The sequence below is a fragment of the Euphorbia lathyris genome, chromosome 5, assembly GCF_963576675.1.
Source record: "Euphorbia lathyris chromosome 5, ddEupLath1.1, whole genome shotgun sequence".
In the NCBI taxonomy this organism is placed as follows: Eukaryota; Viridiplantae; Streptophyta; class Magnoliopsida; order Malpighiales; family Euphorbiaceae; genus Euphorbia; species Euphorbia lathyris.
The window spans coordinates 48,569,231-48,590,404 of record NC_088914.1 but is presented as its reverse complement, the minus strand read 5'-3'; the positions used below and the strand labels follow the sequence as shown (position 1 = coordinate 48,590,404).

General features: G+C 39.0%; 1 long non-coding RNA gene across 1 annotated transcript; it reads right to left on the bottom strand.

The window, feature by feature from the left end:
- Positions 1–3,518: 3,518 nt before the first annotated feature.
- On the bottom strand, positions 3,519–6,001 carry LOC136228782 (uncharacterized). The gene is made up of 4 exons (XR_010688842.1): positions 5,882–6,001; positions 4,959–5,020; positions 3,784–4,359; positions 3,519–3,695 (listed from the first exon to the last, which is right to left on the bottom strand). It is a non-coding gene; the product is annotated as an uncharacterized lncRNA (long non-coding RNA).
- Positions 6,002–21,174: the final 15,173 nt, after the last annotated feature.

Genomic DNA, 21,174 nt, shown 5'->3' with positions numbered 1-21,174 from the left:
TTTATCATTATTTATATATATGGGTTTACCTTTAAACATTAGATGAAAATTTGAATTTTATCCCGATTACATTTATATTTTTCCAATTGAGTTATTGGGATGCGGTGAAAATAAGTGCTTGGGAATTATTTTCCTACTGAGAACATAAATGGCAAAGTATATGACAAGTTGATCACTTCACTTTAGGGAAGTCTAAGAAGGGCTTAACAATTGTTTAGAATTTTGATAGTTTTTCACTGTCGATGGAAAAGTAAATAATTCTTTACAATTTTGATAGTTTTACACCGTCGTTGGAAAAGTATGCATCTGTATATAGAAAATAATTGTTCGGAATTTTGATATTTTTTACTGTCGATGGAAAAGTGTGCATTTATTTCATTTTTGCAAATTAGCTTTGTTGCAAATATTAGGAACGAAGCCTTGAAAACCTGTATGAGATTTTATTCTCAAGAAAACTAGCGAAATCGGGTTTGAGCATAAAAGAACCCTTGCAAATCGAAACTGCAAAGGTCCGTTTTTAGTCTCCATAAAAACAATCAAGTAATAATTTTGAATTATTTAATTGTAGTCCTTCAGAAAAACACACTAAAAGTTTTCACAAGAACTCTCAAAAAATCTAATAGATTCTATAATTGTGTAATAGAATACATTAATGTTGTTTTAGGGTTTAAATACTCTTAAGATATAAATATATCTAAATCAATATAAAATGAAATGAGGGTATATTTGTAAAAATATAATCCAAAATAACTCAAAAATTGGAAATCTCTTAACTTTAGCTCGGGTGGGACTTTTGAAAGTTGCATCCAAATAGCTTGAGGGATCGATACTTCAACTATGGTCAACCATTCCCTCCCGGATTCGTACTCGAATAAGAATTTGCAACAAACAAAGATAAGCCAGAAATGATAAAAGTTGCAAAGTTGTACTCGTCAAGTAAGTCAATCTTGTAGGCATTGTTGTTGATATGCTTCAAAACTTGAAATGGTCCATGTCTCGAGGTTGAGTTTGTTCTTACGGATTCTAGGAAAATGTTTCGTACGGAAGTTCATCCATACCTAATTTTCGGGTGCAAACACCATTTTTTTCTAGTACTAATTCACTTTTGAAGCAACCAAGCGATTCTTTTCTTCAATATTCTTACAAACATATTTATGGATAGATTGTAAGAGGGGAGGTCAAAATATTGATGTGTCTAGGTTAGAATTAAGTAGTTATAGGGTTTTATATTAAGTGTATTGATAGTCCTAATAGAATTATGTTAAATCGGTTAATTATAAATTTAATCCAAATTTAATCTAATTACATAAATAAGTACCAAAGGTATTTATACTATCTAATTAATTATAGTTAGATTAAATTTAATTACTTCAATAAAATAAATTACTAATTAATAAATTGACGTATTAATTTAATTTATTATTCACCAAATGAAATTCCATTAATTTCTAAATAAATTAATTACATTCTGCAAATTAATTAATAACTGGTACCGACTAGTCATGCTTAGTGAAAAATGCAATATCCAGCCTTGTACATAACATGGAGTACATGATATATCTTATAGCTGATGCATAAGGAATCTTCATCATGTTCTCCATGTCCTGCTTTGTCCGAGGAAAGTCTTTCTTACCAAGTTTTAACCTATGGCGCATAGGCACGAATCCTTTCTTAGCCTTATCCATGTTGAACCTTCTAAGAATTTTGTCTATGTATGACGCCTGACCCAAGTCTAGAAGCCGATTGGGACTATCTCTGTAGATCCTAATCCTTAAGACCGTTTCGGTTTCTCCTAAGTCTTTCATTGCGAAGCATTTACTCAACCACTGCTTTACGCCTTGTAGTGTTGGTATATTCCTTCCATTGAGTAGTATGTCATCGATATACAACACCAGGAAAGTGGATATGCTCCTACTAACTTTCTTATACACACAAGGTTCATTAGGATTCTGTATGAATCGGCTTGAAACACCACTTACAGCCTGTCATTTTAACACCCGAAGGTATGACCACCAAGTTTCACACTTGGTTATCATACATATACTGCATCTTAACCTCCATGGATTTATGCCATTAATCTGAATACGAGATTTCAATAGGCTCTTGATAAGTCTTGGGCTCCTCCTCGTCAATGACTATGAAGTCCCCATCATTAGTCATGATAAAGTCGTACCTCTCTAGATGATGACATGCCCTATAAGACCTTTTAGGTTCATGTGTAATCGGTTCCGCCTCCTCAATATTTTGAGGATATGTATCGGTTCCCAAAGCATCCTCAGCATTAGCTGCAAGAGTCTGTGAGTCTTAAATCTTAGCGAGTTCAATATTGCTCCCACTGTCTACTCTGGAAAGGAATTCTTTCTCCAAAAAGATTGCATTCCTAGCTATGAATGTTTTATCCTCGGCATTAGGTGCAGGAGTCTGTGAGTCTTGAATCTTAGCGAGCTCAATATTGCTCCCACTATCTACTTTGGAAAGGAATTCTTTCTCCAAAAAGATTGCATTCCTAACTACGAATGTTTTATTCTCATCCGGATTGTATAAGTAATAACCCTTAGTTTCCTTAGGGTAACCCATGAACTAACATTTGATAGATCTGGACTCGAGCTTGCCACTTATCAATATCTTGACATGTGCATCACATCCCCAAATCTTCATGAAGGAAACATTGGGCTTTCGGCCCATCTGTAATTCATATGGTGTTCCTTCAACTGCCTTGGTCAATGTATTATTAATTATGTGAGCAGCAGTTTCCAAAGCATATCCCCAAATTGAGATATGGAGAGAAGCATGACTCATCATTGAGCGGACCATGTCAAGCAAAGTCATGTTCCTCATTTTTAACACTCCATTCCATTGGGGTGTACCAGGAGGAGTGAGTTGGGATACAATCTCACACTCTCTCAAGAATGAGTCAAACCCTTGGCTCAAGTATTCATCCCTCTATCAGACTAGAGTTTTTTTTTACTTTCTTGCCAAGTTGGGTTTCTACTTTGTTCTTAAAGTCCTTAAATCTCTGAAGAGTTTCAAGTGTATGCTTCATCAGATACACATACCCATACCAACTACAGTCATCTGTGAAAGTAACGAAATATAGGAAACCAGATCTAACACTACAGCTTATTGGACCGCATATATCTGAGTGTATCAGCTCCAATAGCTTAGTGCCCCCTGTACCCGTTTTTGCTAAAAGGTGCCTTAGTCATCTTCCCTCTTAAATAAGATTAACATGCGTCATAAGACTAAATGCCAAATAACCCTAATACTCCACTAGAGTGAAGTCTAGTTATGCGTTTCTCATTTATGTGGCCAAGTCGACAGTGTCAAATATATGTAGGATTTAATTCATTAGTCTTGATCCTTTTAGCATTTACGTTATAAATTGAATTACTTCATTTTAGATTGAGGATATATAAACCATTTTTTAAGAAATGCAGTTCCACAAACAATATTGCTACATTGAATAGAAATTCTACCATGTCCAATATTAAAATTAAAACCTGAAATATCCAAAATAGAAACTAAAATAATATTCCTGCGCATTGCATGTACAAAATAGCCATCTCTAAGTTCTAAAGCTAATCCAATAGGCATCTCTAAAGGATAATATCTGATCTCCAAGGCCTCAACACAAGCACCATTTCCAACTAGAAGATCAACTTCATCAGATCGCAGTAACCTCCTATTTCTTAGTCCTGCTCATTTGAACAAATGTGAGTACCACATCCAGTGTCTAAAACCCAAGATGAGAAATAGCCAGATTAATTTCAACAACATAAATACCTGAACCATAAGCTTTTCCCTTCTATTTCTCCCTTAGCTTTGGACACACATTTTTCCAGTGTTCCAGCTCATTGCACTCGTGATAGATATCATCTGCCGAGGCCAACCTAGCCTTTGGAGTTGCCGCCTTCCTTGTCTTTGACTTGGCCTTTTGGGCCTTGACCTTGGACTTGGACTTGGACTTGGCCTTTCCTATAGGCATAATGCCTTTGTTGACCAATAGTACTTTAAAAGTCCTTTTAAAGGATTCCTCAACAAGGTTTAGCATGCCGTGGAATTCAACTATAGACTTATTAAGACCCTAAATGTAACCCCCTCACTTGGATCACATGATATCTCACACAATATCAGTTATAGACATGCTTTCAATACTCAATCATATAAACTTCAATCTCATATAAACTTTACATATTATACATAAGAGAAAGCATTTACAATACACGTTTAAGTCATTATCCTGCATAGAGGATTTACAAAACAAAAGTACATCACAAGACTCCAAAATGCCTAGATGAGAATGGACTGACACTGCTGGTGCGACCTTAAGCAAGAAGAACTCCACCTAACCTGTAAAATCTGTTGGCAAGGGGTGAACTGCCTACTCAATAAACATATTACGCATATATGTATATACAAAAGTAATGTAAAGAGCACAAATCAAAATATATCATCAGTACCAAGTTAGAATTTATTCACCTGTTTCATTTATTATAGTAATACTTATTTTAGAAAGGCCTTACTGTACTTAGACAATATATATAAAATGGTCCTTGGGCCCAATCTGTATTCCGGCTCACTAAATTCGGAATACATCATCTGTGCTACGGAGGAGTTACACTCAACTCACGTACTCATATATCTCAACACATGTGCTTCCGGCTCACAATATTCGGATAGCACTCTCAACTTGGACCATTTCACATATCCATCTAAGCAAGCTCATATTCATTTATAATCCAACCATTATCCAGTTCCAGTATGTGCACAAGGCTCAACATGCCGTATTTACTCATAACACTGCAACATACTCAATCATATCACTTTCTTATCAATCATAGCGTATCACAAACACTCAAACATGATTCACATCATTCGCATCAGATTCAACCACATCTCACACTCAACAAGTCACAAGGCACAATACATTCATACACATATATAAGCAATATGCTTACCGTCGCACTTGGTTCGATCTATTCAACACGATCGGGTGTGCGTTCAATTGCACCTTCCCCTCCTAATGTCACATAACATTGATCCAATTAGCCTTAACATAAACTTAATGAAAATATAAACTAAGGAATGCTATATGATTTACAAGACACTAATGCCACAAAGTTCATGCAATCTAATCCTTTTGTCTTAGATCATCACATGACCTACTTGCACACATTCTGTCATAACTTTCTCTATATGAATCCAAATTCCCTGATTCTTGAACCTACTGAAACTAGACATATATGGGTAGAACATATCCAAAATTCACATTAATATCACTTCTGCACAATATATGGCATGCAAAATGATTCTGTCCTGTTTCCAGCCAAGAAACAGACTACCCAGCTTTGCATCTATCATAATGCACTCAACCTAGCTCACACTAAGCATAATGGATTTCCAAATCCTTTTACAGACATATACTTAAAGTAGTTAGGAACACTTTTTTATAAAGAAACTTTCTCCAATTCGGACTCTAAGATCCTCAAAATGCTACATCAACATGGCTGCCTCACATGACATTCAATTTCGAGGCAGTCATGATCCATCTAGGTTTTCTTCCTCTATATATGGAATTAAAGTCCCATATTTTACAGAGGGTTTCATAACACATATAGGAACATAGTTTATTCTTTATGTATCTTCAAATTCGAAAAATATCAATATGAAAAACATGCTCCAAAATGACGGAAAGCAGTACCCTAGATTTCTGTTTAGGACACTTGATACATATCTTTCATTTGGACAGCCTATAACCACTTCAAACAACACCAAAACTCAACAAACTCAATAATAACTCATCCACAACAACTCCTATCATCATACCTAGGTATTTCATAATCTCAAACTCATAGAAAACAAGCTAAAACAACATACTAACCTTCAAGTTGTGTCTATCACCTAGTATGCTTCCTAACTTAACTTGTTTGGCTTGAAAATGGAAGAAATTGGAAGAGTTTTCTTTGGAGGATGTTAGGGTATGAAAAGGGAAAGTTTGCTGAAGCTTTGGTCGAAATTGTGGCTGGAAAGCATAAAGAATGAGTTGTGTACATCCATTTGAAATGAAGAGGTGCATTTTGTCTCAATCTTGGGTGACATCATGCTTAAGTGAGGTGCTTGTTCACAAAACTCATTTCCAGCCCCCCACAAGTCTAATTTAATCAATTAAGGACATGTTCATTCACTTATTTAAGTCCTAACTCAATTAACCAATCGTTACATCTTAACGACACACTAATCACCTCCTAATCGCACGGTAATCGCATTATGAATACAAAACTTCTAAGGATAATGAGATGAATCTAAAAGGTATGTATTCAATCATGAAAACATATATGAATGTGGGAAGATGTATATGTTAGGGTTTAGGGATGTTACAGTTCTTCTCCCCGAAATTCACTTACCAGAAGCTTCAAATAGGTAAGGATATTGTGTCCTCATATTTTCTTCTACCTCCCAAGTTGCCTCATCAAGTGTTTGATTATGACTCCATCTCACCTTAACCATTGGAATTTCACGGTTTCTGAGTCGTTTCATTTCTCGTCCCAAAATCTCTAAAGGTTGCTCACGAATAGTCAAGTCTGTGTTCACTATTGCAATCTCAGGTTCAGGAATCATATGACTTGGGTCTGATCTATATCTTCTTAATACTAACACATGAAATACATCATGTATTAAAGACAATTCTGGTGGTAAAGCTAACCTATAAGCCAATGGTCCAACTCTCTCAATGATCTCATAAGGCCCAATGTATCTTGGATTCAACTTCCCTCTTCTACCAAAACGAACTATTCCTTTCCATGGGGATATTTTTAAAAACACTTTATCTCCAACTTTATATTCCATCTCCCTTCGGTGCTGATCCACATAAGCTTTCTGACGTTCCTGTGCAGCTTTTAAATACTTCTTTATAACATTGATCTTCTCAACCGTTTCCTGGACTAACTCAGGTCCTTCTAATTGCCTCATTCCTTCAACATCCCAACATATAGGGCTTCTACACAGTCTTCCATATAATGCCTCATAAGGTGCCATGCCTATACTCGAATGATAACCATTATTATAAGCAAACTCCATAAGAGGTAAATGTATATCCTGTTGGTCCCTTGTAAGGTTGCAAATATAGTTCCAAGGGGGGGTTAGGAACTATTTTACCTTTTTTAAAATAATTTGGGCAGATTTCTTTTCTTTAAGAAAAGTTTATAAAACAGCGGCACTTAACACTCAGCAAGACACTGGCTTAGTCAACTAGTGACTAGGACAGCTTCGTTGCTTAGGTTAGGAAATAGCACTTAGAGTCTATTCCTGAACCTGCTCGTTTGTAGCGCACAACTCAGCTTGACCTCTTTTACTTGGTCAGTTTTAGTTTGTTTTAAGCAAGCAATATGAATAAGGAGTTAAGGTTTAGAAATACTTCACTCAGCAGATTTATCCAGGTTCGGCTTCTTCTAAGCCTACGTCCTGTCCCCGGAACACCTCCGAGATTTCAAATCCTCTACTGAGCTCTTTAAAGGTAGAGCCTCAAACCTTTTACAATATCAGCAATTGAGTATGACAAGAGTACCTTCCTCTATACTTCTACTCAATCCTAATAACCTTTTACAATATCAGCAATTGAGTATGACAAGAGTACCTTCCTCTATACTTCTACTCAATCCTAATCTCTCCGCTGAGTACTTAAAACCGAGTACTCAGCCTCTCCTTTCTACTTCTAGAAATGATAAAGATTTTGTCCTAAACAACAATTGCTAGAACACCTTAGATGATTGAACAACAATCACTCTAGACTTTTACACAAATGAATAGACTTTGTAGTGTAAGAATTTTGCTTTGCTTTTGATGGAGAACTTTTGTATACGTTTGGTCAGCGTAGCGACTCTTGCTCAAAGTTCTCTAAAGAATGTGGATTCTGAATGCTCTATTTATAGAGAGCTATGAGAGCTTCTGGTTATTTCGAATTTCGAAATAACCGTTGGAGGGAAACGGCTACAAGTCGCTTTCACTCAGTCTGTTCAGCAGTTCTCCTAGCCAATCAGATTCCAGCATCTTCTGTTCTTCGGTCAGTGTGGCAGTATGTTCCTCCAAATCGGGTAATGTCAAACAGACAGCTTTCTGCGTCTTCTGTTCTTTACCAACAGAGGAAATACTTGGTCTGGAAGTTGCTTTGTAGTCAGCGGCTGTCTTGTACGCTTTGTCGAGACAGCTCAGCAGCTTCATACCGAAGTTGTCTACGTGGATCTTCTCGATCCTTCTTTGCTCAGCATGCGTTTCATTACTTCAACGGCAGCGTTTTGGAGATACGCAGGCTGAGTGATCTTGGGCTTGCTTGACTTGGGCCTTGACTTCCATATAGGGCTTGGGCCTTATGATCTTTATGTCTTATAATAAATTATAAACTCAACATTGAACAAACACATTAGTAACACTAAATCAAAGCATTTAAACTTAGTGTGTTATAGAATATTTACTTTCACTTAATTAATTTTGTCAAATCAAAATCCTGTGGAAAGGTGTTTCAACAAACTCCCCCATTTTGATGTTGGCAAAACTAATCAGCAAGGAACTCAGCGTTGAGCTCCCCCATGATAGTTGACCTTTTTGATTAAGTGAACTCCCCCGTCAGGGCTGAGCTACTGACTTAGTTTTATTCTAAACATTCTAAGGTTTAATTGAATAAGTCTAAGGACAGTTTTCAGATATAGGTCAGCTTATGGGACATATTCTATTTTACTCAGTATTCAGCGGAAGTAATGTATAATGACAGAGCGCTGAGTAAATTATTTGTTCAATGGTTTATATTTGACAAGTTCAAACATTTATACGCAGCATGCATTCAGATAGTTAAATAGTAATGCAAGTATTCCAAAAGTAACAGAAGTTAGGCATATAAAATTTTTGAAACAAGAATAAGGACAAGGCAAATAAGAAAATTCTTCTTCCAAACTTCTATCTTCTAACTCTCTAGTTTCTAACTTAGAGTTCCTTCTCCTTAGTTGCCACTTTTCTCCCCCGTTTTGCCAGCATCAGCAGTAGGCAAATTGACGGTAGGGGCAGGAGAATTGGCCTGATCCTGCAGCACACGTATTTAACCCTCCAAGGAATTCATGTGACTGACCATAGTCAGCATGAGTTCGGTCATTTTGGTCAGTTGAGCATGTGGTGGTGGCTGCGGCTGGACAGAGGAGAAGTGATTGATCAATTCATGGATTTCCCGCAGAATATGGTGAGTGACAGGTGGATGAGAGGACTGAGCAGGAGTTGATGGAGTAGGTGCTTGTCCTTGAAGCAGAGTGCTTGCTAAGGCGATGACACGCCGACCTGACTCAGTGGCACCAAGGTGTGCATATTTGGCAGAAGTGGGTTCACACTGAGGGCCTTGTGTAGTGACAGGACTACGAGGCGTGTTGACCTCAGGTGCTGAGTTGCTTTGAGCTTGAGGTGGGAGTGGAGCTTCTTTTGGACTTACAGGGGTCTTGGCTTGTTTCTCTACGGGAGGAACAGAGGCTTGATTTTGTGGAGACCCCTTTTGACCAACATGGCCCTCAAGAACAGGTTCTTCAGCTGTTCGCAGCTTCTTCTCAGCTTCTGTAAACCCAGAAACTACAAGGGAGAAGTACCCAGCACCTGTATGGGCAAAAATCAGAAGATGGCCCACTTCTTGCTGACCAACTTTATCTTCCCTAAACTCAGCTCTCCCTCATCTGCCTCTAATTTTGAACAATGTTTCATCTGGCATATGCTGACCAGCACTCCTTTCAACATGCCTGTATTTTTGGTCGGGGCTTTCCAAAGAAGCGGAAGGAAGCTCCGTTTAGGTTCTCTCATCACCAGGATAATACAAGACAAGAACATAGAGACTGTTGATAAAATAAGTTCAACAGGAACTGCTATCACAGCACGTCTGCTGAATGGACTATCACACAGCCAACCCCTGAAAGGGTATGATGAGAATGAAACCTCTGAGGAGGAGGATCCTATGGCTGAGGATGAGCAACCCATTGGAGAAATGGAAAATCTGGCTAACCTGGATGCCATTATAGATGATGTTATGGCTGAAGCCGTCCTCTTGTTGCTTTCTATGAGCCTTATCTTTCTCGGGACAGTATGAATATCCTTCGAGCATGCTCCCTTTTTCTTCTTCTTCTCAGCTTCAGCAACCTCAGATGGCACAGTGGACGGATTCTCAGTTGGAGGTTCATTGATTGGTTCTGTACCCTCGGCAGTGTGAGCGGCTTCAGCCATAACATCATCTATAATGGCATCGAGGTTAGCCAGATTTTCCATTTCTCCAATGGGTTGCTCATCCTCAGCCATAGGATCCTCCTCCTCAGAGGTTTCATTCTCATCATACCCTTTCAGGGGTTGGCTGTGTGATAGTCCATTCAGCAGACGTGCTGTGATAGCAGTTCCTGTTGAACTTATTTTATCAACAGTCTCTATGTTCTTGTCTTGTATTATCCTGGTGATGAGAGAACCTAAACGGAGCTTCCTTCCGCTTCTTTGGAAAGCCCCGACCAAAAATACAGGCATGTTGAAAGGAGTGCTGGTCAGCATATGCCAGATGAAACATTGTTCAAAATTAGAGGCAGATGAGGGAGAGCTGAGTTTAGGGAAGATAAAGTTGGTCAGCAAGAAGTGGGCCATCTTCTGATTTTTGCCCATGCAGGTGCTGGGTACTTCTCCCTTGTAGTTTCTGGGTTTACAGAACCCCTTCATCTTTTCTGCGATGGCTTTTGGTATCGGCTCCTTTGTGGTTCTGAACTGGATCCCTGTATTTGGTATCTCTAGCAATGTAGCTAGATATTCAGGGGTTATCACTATCTTTTGACCCTTGACTGTGGTCTCCAGATAGTCAGAGTCATCTGCATCAACATGCAGGTTGGAGTAGAACTCTCTTACCATTGTAGGATAGGTTTGCCCGGACAGAGAGAAGAGACCTGTCCATTTGTTGTTTTTGATCCATTCACAGAATGGAGTCTCTGAAGAGATGAAGTCAGGGTGGAAGAATCGACTTCTTAATACCTCTTGATTCTTAGCCCAAGAGTGTACTTTAATCATTTTTCTCATTAGGCTAGTTGAAGGACCAGCCTGGTCAGAGGATTTGAGAGTTGGAGAGAAATAACTTTCGTTGTAAGACATTTTTGAAGTTTTGAAGCTCTTTGGAAAATTTAGAAGCTTTCTTAGGGTCCAATGTATATGTGACGAGGGTAGTGGGTTAGTATTTACTATTTATAGATTTTATGGTTTAGGGTTCCGTTTGAATTTTATCCAGTTTTGCTCTAGGTTGTCCAATCGTCAGAAACCCTAACACTTATGACACTATTAAGACGTTATTCGGCGCATGCGTAGTACAGGTGTCACCTCGCGTGTAGTGACATTAAATGCTAATAAGTGCTTCTACTTAGCGTTTGTTGATATAAACGTTTCATATTCTGAGTAGTCAGTACATTCTTTAGGAATGGCTTTAAGTTCAAGTTCGAAGCTAATTTACTCAGTGTGCAAGATTACTCAGTATTGTATATTTAGTCAGTTTCAAGAGATACTCAGCAAACAATAAATCATTCAGCATGTAATTCACTCAGCATTCAATATTCATTTAGCACAGGAATTTACTGAAGAGGATTAAACATACCAATTGCTTCTCTCAGTATGCTGAATTGCTCTCGTGCTAGAGGCTTTGTAAAGATATCAGCAAGCTGCTCGTCTGTTGGCACATAAGTCAGCTTGATTTCTTTCTTGAGTACATGATCTCTGATGAAGTGATGTCTTATGCTGACATGTTTCATCCTGCTGTGTTGAACTGGGTTCTTTGAGAGGTCAATTGCACTCTTGTTGTCGCATTTGACTTCAATTGTCTTTGTTTGAACACCATAATCTTCAAGCTGTTGCTTAATCCAAAGGACTTGAGCAACACAGCTTCCAACAGCAATGTACTCAGCTTCAGTTGTGGACAGGGCTACTGACGCCTGCTTCTTGCTGAACCAAGATACAAGACAGCTTCCTAGGAATTGGCATCCTCCAGAGGTGCTTTTTCTTTCCAGCTTGTCTCGTCCATAGTCAGCGTCAGTGTATCCGATGAGTGTAAAGTCATGAGTGTTTGGATACCACAGACCTGCATTTACTGAGCTTTGCAAATATCTAAGGATCCTTTTTACAGCTATGTAATGGGATTCCTTAGGGTTAGCTTGATATCTAGCACAATAACATACTGAGAACTGAATGTCCGGTCTACTTGCTGTTAAGTAAAGTAAAGAGCCAATCATACCTCGGTATAACTTGCTGTCTACTGACTTACCATTTTCATCAGCGCAGAGGACAGTGTCAGTGCCCATAGGAGTGGATATTGGCTTACAATGTTCTAGTTCATATTTCTTCAATATCTCCTTGGCATATTTAGCTTGACTTATGAATATGCCATTCTTTCCTTGCTTAATTTGAAGTCCGAGGAAGAAGTTGAGTTCTCCCATCATTGACATTTCGAATTCAGTCTGCATTTGTTTGCTAAATTCCTTGCACATAGATTCATTAGTAGCACCAAATATAATATCATCTACATATATTTGAGCCAGCAGGGTATCTTTACCCTTTCTCTTAATGAATAAGGTTGTATCAGCTTGACCCCTGACGTAACCTCTAGTCAGTAAAAAGTTGGTTAGCCTCTCATACCAAGCACGTGGTGCTTGCTTGAGTCCATACAGAGCCTTTTTGAGTTTGTAAACGTGGTTTGGGAACCTAGAATCCTCAAACCCTGGAGGCTGATTTACATAGACCTCCTCGTCTATTACTCCATTAAGAAAGGCACTTTTGACATCCATTTGAAACAGTTTAAAGTTCATGTAAGATGCATATGCACATAAAATCCTAATAGCTTCTAGCCTTGCCACTGGGGCAAAGGTCTCACCGTAGTCTATACCTTCTTGCTGACTGTAGCCCTGAGCTACAAGTCTTGCCTTGTTTCTGACTATGTTTCCTTGCTCATCTAGCTTGTTCCTGAAGACCCATCTCGTTCCAATGGTCTTTTGGCTCCTAGGATGTGGCACTAGTTCCCATACATTATTTCTCCTGAACTGATTGAGTTCCTCTTGCATGTCATTCATCCAGAATTCGTCATCCTCAGCTTCGGCAAAGTTCTTCGGCTCAAGTACTGAGACAAAAGCTACATTGCCGAGATACTTCCTTAGTTGATTTCTTGTCATCAGCGTATTTCCAGCTGAGTCAAGAATTGCATTTTCTGAGTGCCCTCTTAGGACTCTTATCTCCTTTGGTAGACTTGTGTCTTGTTCTATCTGTGTTTCAACATTCTCTGCAGAAGTAGATAGGTCAGTGAAAGTAATTTTAGGTTCACTCTTACTCTTGGTCAGCCGTTTTATGAAGGACTCAGTAGCTGGTTCTTGATCAGCAGGTGCTGAGTTTGGTTCATCTTCTGTCAGCGGCTGGTATCTTCCTGCAGGGTTAGTTTCATCGAATTGCACATGTATAGATTCTTCTAATACTTGAGTTCTCTTATTAAAAACTCTGTATGCTTTACTGTTTGTTGAGTAGCCTAGAAAGATAGCCTCATCAGCTTTTGAATCAAATTTGGCTAAGCTATCTTTGGTATTTAAAATAAAACACCTACAGCCAAAGGCACGAAAGTATCCAATGTTGGGCTTTCGTCCTTTCCAAAGTTCATATGGGGTTTTCTTAAGTATAGGTCTAACTAAAGCCCTATTCAGAATATAGCATGTTGTGTTGACAGCTTCTCCCCAAAAATACTTTGGAAGCCTATGCTCATCCAGCATTGTCCTGGCAATCTCAACCAGAGTTCTGTTCTTCCTTTCAACAACCCCATTTTGCTGAGGCGTTCTAGGAGCAGAGAAATTGTGGTCAATGCCGCTGGCTTCACAGAATTCAACAAACTTCTGGTTCTTGAATTCTCCACCATTATCACTACGGATATGAGCTAATTTTAGGTCTTTCTCATTTTCAATTTTTCTAACCAAGTTTGAAAATGTCTCAAAGGTCTCATCCTTATTGGTCAGCAGGATAACCCATGTGTACCGAGAGAAATCATCTACAATAACCAAGGAAAACCTTCTTCCACCCAGACTCAGCGGCTGGACTGGACCAAAGAGATCCAAGTGTAGCATTTCTAACGGACGCTTAGTTGAGACAATGTTTTTACTTTGAAAAGATTGCTTGGTTTGTTTTCCAGCTTGGCAGGCATGGCATAATTGATCTTTTTGAAATTTAAGTTCAGGCAGTCCCTCAACCAATTGCTTTCTTGCTAATTTGGCCAGGAGGTCCATGCTTACATGACCAAGTCTCCTGTGCCATAGCCAGGAATTTTCTTCCTTTGTGACTAAGCATACAGTTTTTGAAAACTTCTTTTCGAGGTTTAGCATAAAGACATTGTCTATCCAAGGGGCAGTTAAGATTAACTCATTAGTTTTACCCTCATATATTTTACATCCAGTAGCATCAAATATAACATTTCTCCCATTGTCACATAGCTGAGCTACGCTGAGTAAGTTATATTTGAGTCCGCTGACTAGGGAGACAGATTCAATAGTAGGGTTACCTCCGACGGTTCCTGAGCCTACTATCTTACCCTTCTTGTTGTCTCCAAAACTTACACTCCCTCCTCGTTTACGTTCAAACGTGATGAACTGAGTTTCATCACCCGTCATATGCCTTGAGCATGCGCTGTCAATATACCACATCTTTGACTTCTCGGCACATCTCAGGCTTACCTGCATTGTAACTAGTTACTTTTAGGTACCCAACTCTTTTTGGGTCCTGACTTGTTAGGTGCAACAGGTATAGCATCATATTTTATTTTATGGCGGCATACATGGACAGTATGGCCATTCTTTCCACAGAAGTCACAACTGACCTTATGTTTAGGATTTCTTACTGACTTGTCAGCACCCCAGTGCTGAGCGTGCCAGCACACTTTAGTAGTGTGTCCTAACTTCCCACAAAAATCACATTGGACTTTTCGCTGGGGATTTCTTCTCTGGTGAGTACCTTGGTACTAAGTTCTCAGCGGAAAATTGTTTTTGTTTGGAACCTTTAATTGGTTCTGAATGGTTGTGACATCCTTCCTCAGTTTCTTTGAAACTGACTGGACTTCAGAGACAGACTCATGAATGATTTTCATATTTTCATGCAAAACTGAGTTGTCTTGAAGAAGGTATCTGAGGTCACTCAGTTTGACCTCTTCTACTTCATCACAGTGCCGGCTGAGTGCTTTAATCTTCCTATTACACTTTTTAACAAGTGTATAGAGATCACTCAGGGCGTTACCCATTTCATTTCTGAGTTGAGAGAGTGAGATTACCTCATTAGATTGCTCTTCATTATCTGACTCATCAGATTAGTCAGCATGCTCAGAAATGCATGGCTCAGCAAGTTCGTCAGCCATAAAGCATATCTTCGCTGACTCGGTGGCCTCAGTTTCTGTTGATGAAGATTCATCACTGTCACTCCAAGTAGCCACCATTGCCATCTTCCCGCTTTTCTTGTCTTTCCTCAGCGTGGGGCAGTTTGACTTAATATGGCCATCTTGGTGGCACTCAAAGCATGTAATGGGCTTTGAGCTGTCCTTTCTGTATTTGCTGTCGCTTGAGTCAGCCTTATACTTATCAAACTTTTTGTAAGGCTTTTTGGAATATTTGTCGTTCTTCCTGAACATCCTCTTCATCTTTCTTGTAAACATAGCCATCTCCTCATCATCAGTTGAACTCCCGTTAGTGGAGTCAGCCTTCATGACAAGTGACTTCTGCTTCTTGTCATCAGATTTTTCTTTCACCTCAAAGTTCTTCATTGATATCTCATGGGTCAGCAATGAACCGATGAGTTCGTCATATTTGTAGGTGGTTAAATCCTGAGCTTCCTCAACTGCTGTCTTCTTTGCTTGCCAGTCTTTTGGAAGACTCCTGAGTACCTTTTTGACTTGTTCTTCCTCAGTGAAGATTTTCCCAAGTCTCTTGAGCTCATTAATGATGTTGGTGAACCTTGCGTTCATGTCTGAAATGCCCTCATCATTGTTCATCTCGAACAGCTCGTACAGTCTCATCTGCTGATTCACCTTGGATTCTTTTACTTTGTTTGTTCCCTCGTAGGTGACTTCCAGCTTTTTCCAGATCTCTTGTGCCGACTCACAACCTGAGATTTTGTTATATTCTGCAGCATCGAGCGCACAGTGAAGCATATTGATAGCCGAAGCATGGTTTTGAAGCTTCTTAAGATCATCCTCTGTCCATTCAACCTCAGCTTTAACAACTGACTGGTCATCAACAACTTTCACAGGTACAAACGGGCCTTGGACTATAGATATACAGGCACTCATGTTTGTAGCTTGAATGAAGTTTTTCATCCTATTCTTCCAAAAGGTATAGTTTGACCCGAAGAATAGGGGAGGCCTGGTAATGGACAGCCCCTCAGGTAATATCTGAGTTGTCTGGTTTCCAGGGAGAAACCGAGTGCTGTTTTCGCCCATGGTATGGATCAACTCAAGGTTGTTAGACCTTTAGTAATGAGCTTTTAAGCTCTGATACCACTTGTTGGTCCCTTGTAAGGTTGCAAATATAGTTCCAAGGGGGGGTTAGGAACTATTTTACCTTTTTTAAAATAATTTGGGCAGATTTCTTTTCTTTAAGAAAAGTTTATAAAACAACGGCACTTAACACTCAGCAAGACACTAGCTTAGTCAACTAGTGACTAGGACAGCTTCGTTGCTTAGGTCAGGAAATAACACTTAGAGTCTATTCCTGAACCTGCTCGTTTGTAGCGCACAACTCAGCTTGACCTCTTTTACTTGGTCAGTTTTAGTTTGTTTTAAGCAAGCAATATGAATAAGGAGTTAAGGTTTAGAAATACTTCACTCAGCAGATTTATCCAGGTTCGGCTTCTTCTAAGCCTACGTCTTGTCCCCGGAACACCTCCGAGATTTCAAATCCTCTACTGAGCTCTTTAAAGGTAGAGCCTCAAACCTTTTACTATATCAGCAATTGAGTATGACAAGAGTACCTTCCTCTATACTTCTACTCAATCCTAATAACCTTTTACAATATCAGCAATTGAGTATGACAAGAGTACCTTCCTCTATACTTCTACTCAATCCTAATCTCTCCGCTGAGTACTTAAAACCGAGTACTCAGCCTCTCCTTTCTACTTCTAGAAATGATAAAGATTTTGTCCTAAACAACAATTGCTAGAACACCTTAGATGATTGAACAACAATCACTCTAGACTTTTACACAAATGAATAGACTTTGTAGTGTAAGAATTTTGCTTTGCTTTTGATGGAGAACTTTTGTATATGTTTGGTCAGCGTAGCGACTCTTGCTCAAAGTTCTCTAAAGAATGTGGATTCTGAATGCTTTATTTATAGAGAGCTATGAGAGCTTCTGGTTATTTCGAATTTTAAAATAACCGTTGGAGGGAAACGGCTACAAGTCGCTTTCACTCAGTCTGTTCAGCAGTTCTCCTAGCCAATCAGATTCCAGCATCTTCTGTTCTTCGGTCAGTGTGGCAGTATGTTCCTCCAAATCGGGTAATGTCAAACAGACAGCTTTCTGCGTCTTCTGTTCTTTACCAACAGAGGAAATACTTGGTCTGGAAGTTGCTTTGTAGTCAGCGGCTGTCTTGTACGCTTTGTCGAGACAGCTCAGCAGCTTCATACCGAAGTTGTCTACGTGGATCTTCTCGATCCTTCTTTGCTCAGCATGCGTTTCATTACTTCAACGGCAGCGTTTTGGAGATACGCAGGCTGAGTGATCTTGGGCTTGCTTGACTTGGGCCTTGACTTCCATATAGGGCTTGGGCCTTATGATCTTTATGTCTTATAATAAATTATAAACTCAACATTGAACAAACACATTAGTAACACTAAATCAAAGCATTTAAACTTAGTGTGTTATAGAATATTTACTTTCACTTAATTAATTTTGTCAAATCAAAATCCTGTGGAAAGGTGTTTCAACATATCCCACTCACCTTGGAAATTAAGAACACAAGCTCTCATCATATCCTCTAAGGTCTGAATAGTTCTTTCTGATTGTCCATCTGTCTGTGGATGAAAAGCTGTACTGAAATGCAATTTTGTTCCCAAGGAGTGCTGTAAACTGCCCCAAAATCTAGATGTGAATCTAGGATCACGATCTGACACAATAGATATAGGTACTCCATGCAATCTCACAATTTGTTCCACATAAAGTCTAGCCAATTTATCCATCGAGTCTGTCTGTTGAACCGATAGAAAGTGAGCAGATTTCGTAAGTCTATCCACTATCACCCATATACTATCGTGTCTATGCCTTGTTCTTGGTAATCCCATCACAAAATCCATAGTGATCCTCTCCCATTTCCACTCTGGTATGGTTAAAGGTTTTAGTTTTCCCACGGGAGCTTGATGTTCGGCTTTAACCTGTTGACATGTCAAACATTTGGAAACAAAATCAGATACATCTTTCTTCATTGTAGGCCACCAGTAAAAAGGTCTTAAATTTCTGTACATCTTTGTCATTCCTGGGTGCATAGCATAAGGAGAATTATGTGCTTCCTGTAGAATTTCTGATCTTAAATCTGCTACATCTGGAACACATAATCGACTACCTATCATCATAGTTCCATCATCTCCCACAGAAATATCAGGTCTTTTACCTTGTTGTACACGATCTCGCATTTTCTGTAAATAAGGATCATGCCATTGTGCTTCTTGGATCCTTTCTTTCAAATCTGGTTTTACCCGTAGTGTAGCCATCAAACCTGTTACTTCATTTACTTCTAACTGCACATCCATGGCTCGCATCTCCACTAGTGAATTTAAACTATAACTCTTCATACTAGCCACAATATCAACACTCTTTCTACTCAAAGCATCTGCAACCACATTAGCTTTTCCTGGATGGTAATCTATTGTACAATCATAATCTTTTAATAACTCAATCCATCTCCTTTGTCTTAGGTTCAACTCCTTTTGTGTAAAGATGTACTTCAAACTCTTGTGATCAGTGAGAATCTGAAATGTCTCCCCATATAGGTAATGTCTCCATACCTTCAATGCATGGATGACTGCTGCCAACTCTAAGTCGTGTGTGGGGTAATTCATCTCATGAGGTCTCAGTTGCCTAGAAGCATATGCAATGACTTTCCCATTTTGCATTAGAACACATCCCAAACCTTGTCCCGAGGCATCTGTATAAACAACAAAGCCACCACCTTCAGAAGGTAACACTAACACTGGTGCAGAAGTCAATCTCTTCTTTAGTTCCTCAAAGCTGTGGTGACATTTATCATTCCACTGGAATACAACTCCCTTTCTCAGCAATTTAGTTAATGGACCTGCAATTAGAGAAAAACCCTCTACAAATCTCCTGTAATAACCAGCTAACCCAAGAAAACTCCTAAGCTCTGTAACGTTCTTTGGCGGTTCCCACTCATCAATAGCTTTAATTTTGGAAGGGTCGGGTTGAACCCCTTCACCTGACACCACATGACCAAGGAATACAACTTCATCCATCCAAAATTCACATTTGCTCAGCTTTGCATACATCTGATTATCTCTCAAAATTCTCAAAACAATTCTCAAATGTTGTTCATGCTTACCCACAGTTCTTGAGTACACTAGGATATCATCAATGAACACCACAACAAACTTATCTAGATATGGCTGAAAAGTCTTGTTCATTAATGCCATGAAAGCTGCAGGAGCATTAGTCAAGCCAAAAGGCATCACAAGAAACTCAAAATGACCATACCTTGTGCGAAAAGCAGTTTTAGGTATGTCAGCTTCTGCAACTCTCAACTGCCAATAGCCCGATCTTAGATCAATCTTTGAAAAATGACGAGCTCCTCTAAGTTGATCTAGCAAATCATCAATCCGAGGCAATGAATACTTTTTTTTCACTGTCATTCTATTTAATTGTCTGTAATCGATACACAGACGCATACTACCATCTTTCTTCTTCACAAATAATACAGGTGCTCCCCACGGTGAAGTACTAGGTCGTATAAACCCCTTCTCAATGTTTCCTATCTTTATATATCCTTGACATGTACTTATTAGTGAACAACTTCTTGAAAATATCCCATGTTATTTCAGTTCTAATTCTTGTCCTTTTTATAGATCTCCACCATTCTAAAGCTTCACCAGTGAAAAGATTAGAAACATATTTGACCATTGAGTCCAGACGACACTCTGTGTTCTCAAGTACATCTTCAATCTTGGCCCACCATTTATCAGCTATATCAGGATCTGTGCTACCCTCAAACTCTGTTGCACCCATCTTTTTAAGCCTTTCAAAATTTTTATCAAAGATTGGCGCATCTCGACGAGCTTGAACACATGGTTGAGGCTGACCTTGAGCCAAATAGATTCCCATCATTTCTTCAAACTGGTTGTAACCCTACGGATAACCTGCATGTCCTGAAGCTCCTATATGTTCTGAGCCCCCAGACTCATGAACATGACCAACCGAACCATGACTAGACACATTACCGGATTGTCCATTCTCACCATCAGACTCCATAACCCTACATGAAACATGACCATGTCAACATGCTTTAGAATAAGAAAACATGATTATGTGGTCTTAACCTAGGAATCCAAAACAAGTCATACACAACCTAATCCCTAGGAAAGTAGACCCACTCTGATACCACTAAATGTAACCCCCTCACTTGGATCACATGATATCTCACACAATATCAGTTATAGACATGCTTTCAATACTCAATCATATAAACTTCAATCTCATATAAACTTTACATATTATACATAAGAGAAAGCATTTACAATACACGTTTAAGTCATTATCCTGCATAGAGGATTTACAAAACAAAAGTACATCACAAGACTCCAAAATGCCTAGATGAGAATGGACTGACACTGCCGGTGCGACCTTAAGCAAGAAGAACTCCACCTAACCTGTAAAATCTGTTGGCAAGGGGTGAGCTGCCTACTCAATAAACATATTACGCATATATGTATATACAAAAGTAATGTAAAGAGTACAAATCAAAATATATCATCAGTACCAAGTTAGAATTTATTCACCTGTTTCATTTATTATAGTAATACTTATTTTAGAAAGGCCTTGCTGTACTTAGACAATATATATAAAATGGTCCTTGGGCCCAATCTGTATTCCGGCTCACTAAATTCGGAATACATCATCTGTGCTACGG